This window comes from Homarus americanus, unplaced genomic scaffold (genome assembly GCF_018991925.1).
Source record: "Homarus americanus isolate GMGI-L3 unplaced genomic scaffold, GMGI_Hamer_2.0 scaffold22445, whole genome shotgun sequence".
NCBI lineage: Eukaryota > Metazoa > Arthropoda > Malacostraca > Decapoda > Nephropidae > Homarus > Homarus americanus.
Window position 1 is genome coordinate 17,715 of NW_024738851.1, and position 10,220 is coordinate 27,934.

General features: G+C 42.5%; 1 long non-coding RNA gene across 1 annotated transcript; it reads right to left on the reverse strand.

Annotated features, from left to right (window-relative positions):
• Positions 1-326: 326 nt before the first annotated feature.
• Positions 327-7,974, reverse strand: LOC121874372. The gene is made up of 2 exons (XR_006090398.1): positions 4,180-7,974; positions 327-1,240 (listed from the first exon to the last, which is right to left on the reverse strand). It is a non-coding gene; the product is annotated as an uncharacterized LOC121874372 (long non-coding RNA).
• Between the last annotated feature and the right edge of the window lie 2,246 nt (positions 7,975-10,220).

Genomic DNA, 10,220 nt, shown 5'->3' on the forward strand with positions numbered 1-10,220 from the left:
GAACGAGTATAAATTCAGGCCAAAAATATATTACTGCTGCATTACGTATTTCCTTACCGGTAGATGTCGCGGTCTCAAAATAGGTACCCACGCGCACTCCACGACTGCCCGCTCTCAAACGCACTGCCACAATTACGTAAAACTAATACACCTGTCGAACCTTCCCGCCATTTCAAACACGCGACTCTTAGTTAAATCTACTTCCAAATCATTCTTTACGCATCTCGCGGGTATACTTTCGTTTGTGCGCCGCCTCGTCTCCGTCCGAATTCCCGTCGGTCCTCTTTCCCGTCCCGTAAACGGACCCCGATCGACCGTCGTCCGTATCCGCACCCGCCGCTTTACGTACGACCCTTTCCTAAACCGCCATTTACTAAATTCGTCGTCGTCCGTCCCACGTCGAAAGGTTATTGCGATCGTCGCTTCCGCCAATTCCTCTACCGCGCGACTTCTTTACAATCCCCGTCGCATCCGTTTCTCACAATTACGCCGACTCGGCACTGACGAGTCAATTCCTTTAATACCCTACAAAATATATCATTCGTTGTCCCCCCCCCACCACCATCCTTATCACCTTTTACTTTATATCTTCACTAATATATAACTACTCTCTCTGTCCTAAAAAACCCACCAAATAGTCATCATTTCTCCATTCTTATCGGTTACCACAACAACACCATCTATGTCGGTCCGATCTCCCCCGTTCTTTTACTTTCAAAAGGCGCACTTCCCCGCCGCCGCCGCCGCGTTCTCTCGTATTTATGCTGCCGTTATTTACGGATGCGCGCCGCATTCCGTGACGTTCTACGATCGTAATCATCTCCCCAAATTAGTGCAAACACCTAGTGATCACAGGCAACATCTTCAATAAATTCATTCTCGACATGTATCGACTTCCTCCGTCTTCGCAGAGTCGGTCTCTAAAAACAATACTACAAACATTATAACAATCGTTACAAACAACACGTACATTCATTTTACACGTTAAATCGTCTTTAAAACAATCGCGCCGGCCCGACATTGATGCGTGTCTCCTTCTGCGTTGACGAGTGTCTTCCCGCACTCGGGAGTGTGGCGTTCTTCCCGTGTTCCGGAGCATCTTCCTCGCGCGTCGACCGGTGTCTTCGTCCGCAGTCGACGAGCGCCTTCGTCCTCGGTTCCCGAATGTCTTCGTCCGGACCGCTCTCGTGCGCCGACTGTACGAGCCGTCTCCGACTCGTATCGGCGCGCTCCTCCGCAACTGAAACGGACAAATTACTGTCAAAATATATCGACAATTATCTACTATTACAAATTCTACTAATTCCCAAACAAACTTCATCTAACTTCATTCTTTCTACAGTATACCTATACACAAACATATCTACACACTATTGCCAACTAAAACACACAGGCATACTCGACTACCCCACAATTACGTCCCGCACAAATTACTCCTCCCGCTCGTGCCGTACGCGGGCGCCGACGTCGCGCTCTGCCGTATCTCCGTAAATACCCGCGACCCCGTCGCCTAATACAAAATCAAACTCGACGCTCCTCCACCCGTCGGTACGGTGTGCACGTCGCCACCTCCCATACTTAACGATTATCAAAAAACATACAATATACCTATACATAACATAATATTAATTGTACATATTCGTACCATTCCCAAGAACTCGAGAAATCTATAAGACGATTGGGAAAGTCCACTCGATCCGGACCGGTGTACTCTACGACCGAATGTACGTCGTGCTCTCGAGGTCGTACCATTTACGTCTGTGAACGTAACTTCCGCAGATGTCGCGTAAAAATACGCGACGACGGAGATCCGGTACGAGGATAAACGTGTTGGCGGTGAACCAAAAACTATACGGCGAGTTCTGCTATAACGCGTGTTTTGACGACGCGATTTATGAATTGAGGAACGATATTTGTAAAACGCGAACTCGTTTCCTCCGACGCGATTCCACTCGAACGATTGTTATGGCTTCGGTTCACGTTCGACATCGCGTGTTCAATTGAGTTGTGTGTTTTGTTTGTGAACAATTGCAGAAATAATGTATGTAATATTTATGTATACAGTATACCTATATATTATAAGTCAATTGTAAAATTTTAAATAAAAGAGACAATCAAATTACATAGCGTTTCACACCGGCGCTCTCTTTACATCACACAGTGTTTACGGTTCACGTTCGACTTCGCATATTCAATTGATTTATGTGTTTTGTTTGTGAAGAATTGCACAAATAATTTATGTAATATTTATGTATACAGTAAACCACTCACAAGGTCCTACAGTGACAACAAAGGGAAAGTGACCTCGACTGTGACCGTCTGTGCCTATTTTTAGCCGTCCTTGTGGTCGGTAATGCATATCGGTATATTTACTGATCATAATACTTATCTCCTATAAATAATTCATTTGAAATTTATTTTTGGGCAAAGAATATTCGGTAAATGACTGCGTTAATTCTTGAAACTACCCACATTGGTCAATTTAGGACATAAATGATGAACGGAAGTCACGTCACGGATTCGGAGTTTGGTCCTTAACGATCGCCATAAATGTACATTACCGGGTATAATGGTAGCCTCCCTTTTTCCAGAAAAAAGTATATAAATTAAAGAAAATACTTGCAGCATATTTAATATATTACAGTATATTATAAATAAATAAATCAACAAATAAATTCAAATTCCCTTATCATCCTGTGTTATAAACTCGAGTCCCCGAGCGAGTACACAAAAAGAAAACGGACGACCGACACATCCTCGAGTGGATAGAGAACGGACATCTCTACTGGGGGACTCGAACGTTTCTCGTGTTTTGTGGGCGCTGTAGCATAATATGAATATGTAAATTGTAAAAATTTAAATAAAAGAGAAAAACAAAATAAGTAGCGTTTAAAGTGTACTTTACATTGTGGCTTGGCGCAGGGTTATGCAGTGTTTACAGTTCACGTTCGACATCGCAAGTTCAATTGATTTATGTGTTTTGTTTGTGAAGAATTGCACAAATAATTTATGTAATATTTATGTATACAGTATACCTCTACAGTATATGTAAAATTTTAAATAAGAGAAAAACAAAATACATAGCGTTTTAGACCCGCGCGCTCTGTTTACTCCACACTTTGTTTGAAACACGTGTGAAATTTTTAAGTGTCCTCGGTGATTACTGTTTCTCCAATTTTGTGACTATGGAAAAGAAGAATATCTCTGGGAAGCACTCTGGTGATCATAAAAGAAAGGCTATAACACTCGAAGAAAAGCTTGATGTTTCATGACTCCTCAACATCAATCTTCTCCCCCATCAAGTTATATTCAGATTTTTTCAAGGTCAAGTGTAACATTTACTGTATGATTTCAATATTAGATATCAACGTAACATTTATTTAGACTGTACTACGAAATTTTTGTCGATTTGGAGTAATCTGCACCTAACCCTATTTTCTCCATAAGCCCTGTCATTTCTATTACACGAATTTCTATAACACGATGTTTTACAAGAACACAACTATCGCATTATAGCAGAACTACCCGTACTCGAAAGGAAACGTCTCGTATGCATCCGCGTAAACTCGATACGCCTCGTCTCCTCGGGACGTGTACGGCGATGAGGATAATCTTACGTCTGCGTTCAAATGGTGCAATGTGTCTGAGGAGGATCACTAATTACACTTTTAAGGGAAGTGCATATACCCTAACGCCCAATTTAACCGGCTTTCTTCCGGGAGGATCGCTAGTCTCTGCAATTATACTTTTCATATTGTATCCAACACTTTTAGACCAGATATGACACCTTCAATTCTATATCTCTATGCTAAATTAAGTACTCTCATTATAACACTTGTAATGTCCGTCCCTCTACGCATTTTCGATGGCACCCGAGTCTCGTCGTCGGTCGCATTTTCATTTCTCCCTCGTTATCTTTACGTTCTACTACTCTTTTACTCGTAAATTCCCGTCTTATTTCCTCTCGGTAACCGGTCAAAACTTCCTTCGATATTTCGTCGACGACGCGCCGCTTAATAAATTCTCGTCTCCCTTAAAAACCTTCCACTTACTCTACGCAATTCCTACGGAGACGCCGAGGCACGCCACATACGCATTCCTATTCTTCACAGAACCATTAAGTAAATACCGTACACTGCGATATAAACATTACAATACGGCGTCGTCCGACATTCTCACCCGCGGTTCGAGCGGCGTCCTCGGCCGGGGTCCGTCGAGTCGCCGGTCCGCACAAAAATGACGTTTCTGACTCCCGTCGGGTGACTGCAAATGAAAAATTAAGGTTAAAAAATATACATAGTCAATTAGGCATGCAAATTATACATGAACCCTTGACACCTAACCCAAATATCTGAGTACATTCTCTAAAGACCTGGATACATTTGCCAAACATACACTTTCCATTGGAAAATCTTACATACTTAGGCAGCCACCAAACGGGGAGATACCACCTCCGCAGACAATATTGGAAGCGTAATGTGTCGTCCGTGGTAGATCTTCCTGCTACGTGGCATCCCTAAAATTGTGACCGAGTCCCGGGTCGCTCGTCTGACTCTCTGTCTCGATTGTTTCTCTTACTATTGACAACACAACATAAATCTATTGTTCCTCACTTTTGATTTTTTTTTCCATTTTGTATTTCTTTAAGGTTCTTCAGTATTATTGTTACATATAAACTAGGTTACCCCATATTTATGGCAATATGTTTTATTTTACTTGTGGAATAAAGCGCCACTTTGAATGCGCACGCGTGTTTTGGTTTCGTTTTTACGGACGGTCCCGAAAATATACCGGAGAGAGCGTCGTCGTCTGAGCCTCTCGCATCATATTTCGTTGATATCCACCAAAAATGAACACTGTAACTTCAACAATTATTATTATTATTACATTTTCGCCCCGATGTGGGTCGGTGACCCGTGCCCGGGTGGGCTAATTCCCATAAAAAAAATACGTATTATTTATTTACTTTGCACTCTTATACGTACGAGTGTCGACGAAATTAATCTGCCGTTATTTACGCGATCTCATTTCTTGCGCACTTTCGACGGTTCGACGCGTGCCCTCGTTCTACTCCGGATGCACGTCAAATACCCGACGACGACGACGACGACCCCTCCGGGAACGTCGTAGCGTCGACCTCCGGCGCGCCCCGCGACGAGAAGACCGCCCCGGAATTTCGACGAGACGTCACGTCGAACGGCGTTCCGGACTATACCCTCGACGATGACTGCGAGTGGCCTCGGACCAAACCCCACGCCTCCCGAGACACGGTCGAGTGAGGCTTCGGTCTCCGTGCTCGCCGATCGCCGCAATATAATACCAATTAAAACACTGCACTGTATGGCAAGTCTACCCTACAATGAATCCCCAAATCTGCTGTACCAAACATTCACTTGCCTAAAACGGTTAGCACAGACACATCCACCCAGGCAAAAGAGGGGACTTCAATCGACTACTCTTGTTACGGCGGAGGAGCCGCGCGCTCGGTCCGTGGGCGTCAAACCCGAGCGTTCCTTTAATCGCGGGCTGTGGTTCCGCCGGAAGATGCCGTTCCTTAGTTTCTGCAACGTGAAAGCCCGTCCTCCCAATTTCTCGCACGGCAACCGCCGGACGCGACCGCCTGCCGATGCCCTCTGGGTCCCACGCCACCCAAACAAACCCACCTAACTTTAGTAAATGGAAACGTACGTGCCCGAGAGTGGCGTACGAGTATTCTACGCGTGTCGCCGCATTATTCTCCCGCCGAATGCATTCGCCGCTGCGCATTTCGATGCGTTTTCCATTGAAGGACTAGGGTGTGGTTAGCAAATTATTTGTTCCTCTAATTGACATATATACAACTTATAAACCCTTCTTCACACTCACAATTTATAATTATAGTCACATATTTTATAGCAAACTCCAATAAACTTATCTAATATTTATCCCATTAATATCAACACTAATAACTGGTCACTTCGACTAAGTGTGTGTAGTGTAATTGTAATCACACAAAATGTTACATTATTAATAAGGTGACCATCATATACTATAAAACTTATTAAATAAAACACAAAAAAGGAACGACAGGTGCTAGGAGAGAAAGGTGGTATGTGGAGGGAAGGGATAGAGGGGTGGAAGGGAAGGATAATAGATAAGGAAAGGAAGAATGGTACGTGAAGAAAGGGAGGGGGGACAGATGGTGGGATAGAGGGGTGGAAGGGAAAGATAATAGATGAGGAAAGGAAGAGTGGTAAGTGGAGGGAGGGATACATTTAGCTGGAGGTAGAGGGAACAAGGGGTGGTATAGTCGTCAAACTATCCGTTAATCTTTAACGTCGTGTACTCGGAGCTTCCGTCTTCTCGAGTGCCGGAGCGGGTCGCCGCAGTTGTTTTGGGGGTCGACCGCCGGGCAAGTTTTAGCATTCTTACTCAATGAAATACTGTACATTACAAATACACGTATAATATGACCTTAAGCTAAAATAACCGTTGACTGAGCTTTAGTTATCCTTAAAATAGCATCCATAAAAATAGAAAAACACGTAGGTTATTCTCGACGATCGTCTCGCGTCGGAGAGCGGCACTCGCCGACCCGTCTCCGGAGCGACGATCTACGGTCGTTCTTCGTGTCCTTCTCCCGGATCGCGCTTCCGCTGCCCGAGGCGACTTCTTCTGTGGGTTAAGTTTGTGATGTGAATGCTGCCTGCATTTAATAATTATACTGCACTACATCTATACAACCATTGCATAGGGTATTATAAATCAATCATAATGCCCTCGTAAAATATCGTGTTGATCATTTTTAATTTGTGTCGTGTACCGGTAAGCAGAGTGTCGAGTGGCCGGAGGTGTGTCCCGGGCCGACGGCGAGACGATACCCTACGGGATGGAACTAATCTACGATCGTAACTAGTCTATTGCTAGAAAATGCAATATACTGCACGCGAGACTACGTAAACGAGTACTTCTCGCAAACGACGACGGACCGTACGACTGCGCAATACGGGCCGAATCTCGAGCGGGCCCGCATCCGCGGACGGACCGCCCTCGGCGTGCCCGTCGACGGACACGCGCGCGACAAAAATCGCCACGACTATTTACTAAACGAAGAAACGGCACGTCGACGACCCGACGGCATTGTCGAATATTACGTCGTCGACGCGTTTACGTAAAATTGTTACCGGTGACGCGAGGCGCATTCCTAGAGAGCTAATAGCTTTAAACCAAATTTGGACTCAATTAAAGTGGTTTCAATGGAACAATTTACTTTGGTACTCGAGACTAACACAAAATACTAAAAAGACCCAATATACCCAAATGCACCTCGGCCCATCTCCTACAAAACATCGTTTTTGTAGTATCGCGTTAAAACGGACGCTCGTAAATCGACGCGGCTAAAATTACGAGACGCGAAATGGCCCGTTTACTCGTGATCGGATTCGCGGCAAGATGGGGAGGAGGGTTATCGGTTTGACAGTTGATGCCAAGGTCTAGAGCTTATTTATTTATCTGTCCTTAACAGTGACTTTCAGGTTTTCTCTTATGAAATATCACTAAACTGACTTGGAAGAATATAATTAACATTGCTGGAATTCTTATAAAATTGTGATTACTTTGAATATAAACATGCTATAGTTCACATACAAATTTTAGTTGTAACTAATTTTATTACAAAGGGCTACAAATTTTTATCTCTTGTGCAAAATATACAACGTTTATGTTAAAATTATTAGCCGTCTTGTAACGATTTTAGCAATGCAAATTAAATTCTAACTTTTGTCTGTGATATTACTTAAGATAAAGCCCGGCGACACCGACGGTTGGCGCCCGGGTCTGTGGCGCATTTTTTCCCGGCCGGGAAATGACCCGGGTGAATATAATTAACATTCTTGGGATTCTTGTAACATACTGATTAATTTGTATATAAACATGCTATAATTTCCACTAGACATAACAATTTTAGTACCCAAATCAAATTAGTACAACAAAACTCCAGCTTTGCACTAAGGTCAATTATTTCTTTTAGTATGCTGTGTGCATGAAAATAAATGAAGAAATTGATGTAAATCTACCCAAAAATACAGTTCAAAAACTTTATATTATAAAATGTACTACAGTACTGTACACTAACGTACAACAATTTTTATCTCTCGAGCAAAATATATGACGTTAACATTCAAATTATTGGCTGTCTTGCAAGGATTCCAGCAATGCAAATTATAATCTCCTAACTTTAGTCTGAAATATTATGTAAGATAAAAACTGTAAGCCTAAAACCCTGGCTCAACAGATGGGGGAGAGAGTTAAGAGGAGATGTTTGACAGTTTGAGCCGAAGGTCTCTGTGAGTTTATTTAACAGTCCTACTAAGCTTCTCTCATTTTAAAATGCCAGTGAAATGACCTGGTACAATATAATTAACATTGCTGGGATTCTTGTAACATACTGATTAATTTGAATATAAACATGCTGTAATTTGCACCGGACATAAAAATTTTTGTACCGTAATCAAATTAGTACAACAATGCTCCGGCTTTGCACCGAGGTCGTTTATTTCTTTTACGTTTCTTTTATTGTGGTGTCTGCATGTAAATGGATGAAAATAAATGAAGAAATTGATATAAATCTACCCAAAAATACAGTTGAAAAACTTTATATTATAAAATGTACTACAATTTTTATATCTTCAACAAAATACAGTATATATAATGTTTATATTCAAATTATTGGCTGTCTTGCAAGGATTCCAGCTATGCAAATTGTAATCCCCTAACTTTAGTCTGAGATATTATATAAAATAAACACCTTAAAGCATAAAGTTATCACCAATGTTTTGTCTGGGAACACAAGGAGGGAGGTAGCCAGCGAGCAGGGGGGGGAAGTGAGGTGACAATGTCTTTATTTATTTGAGATAAGATTTGACAGTTGGCGCTGAAGGCCCGAGTGTTTATTTATCATTACTTAAGAGTGACTAAGCTCTTCTCATAATTTGCCACCCAAACGACCTGGGTGAATATAACTTGTAAGATAGTATTTGAATATCTGTGTAAACAATCTATATTTGCCATAGACATAACAATTTAAGTACCGTAATCGTTTAGTACACGTACAGTAAGGGTTTGCACTCGGGTCCATTGTTAACCGAGGGACCGCTGTAATTGCAGTATACTTATACTGTACAATATTGACTAAATTCACTAGATAACGTACATAACTAATGGTCGGTAAAACTTGTCAAGTCTCTCGGTATGAGTGGCACGTGTTAGTGCTCGAGTCTCCCGTCGTGGAAGTCCGTTTTCTCTCCCTTCGGGATGCCCGAGTCCATTTTCTCTTAATCTTAGAGTGCAGTGCACCAGAGACTTCGTTATTCCTCAGTAATGACACAGAATTTCAAATTGCAACTAGGGTTGCAATTGTTGAGGCAACTAGATATGTCCGATTACAGCAAATGTGTTATTGTCAATTTGTAGGTGAAAGATTTTATCCTCAATAGATGTAGGTTAACATTACACCTGGAGGAAAATGCTTACTAAAGCCTAAGGAATGATATTCCTTTAACACATAACATCTAGCCAGTACGGGAAGGATCGTCGTGTCTCCATCAGGGGGGTCTTGGAGTGGTGGTCCAGCAGGCATCACGGAAGTGTTTTTTCGAGGGGGGGCACGGACGTACGGTCGGCCTTTCACATACGCGGGTTTAGCATTCACGGATTCGCAAATACGCCGATTGCCCCGCCAGAGGAATATTCTGTACATTGAAGTAATTGAAGTACAGTCGGCCCTTAACATTCGCGGGGGTTAGGTAACAGAGATACCCGTGAATGTTAAAAATCCGTGTACTATTGCTACCCCCCCCCAAAAAACAATCCCTGGCCCCCCCATGTCCTTATTTACCGTATATACCTGTGTGTAGTTCGAGTTTTTAAGACAAAATTATTTGGCAAAAATTGGGGGTCGACCTCTTAACGGGTAATAGTTTCGTTAGGTTGAAAAATATTTACCAGTAACTACCAGAAAACAATGGAAACGATGCACCAACACACCACCAGCTGTGAGTGTCGGTACAGTTGCCAGGGCAGATCTCTTGCGAGCCCAAAGTAGCCAAATCCATGGTATGGTAGCACAGGACGATGTAAAACAAAGTATTCATTCATTAAAGTTAACTCGTAGATACTGGACATAAATTTTTGTTCATTACATTTCAAGCATCAATCTTTGTTAATTAAATTTGAAACAAGAA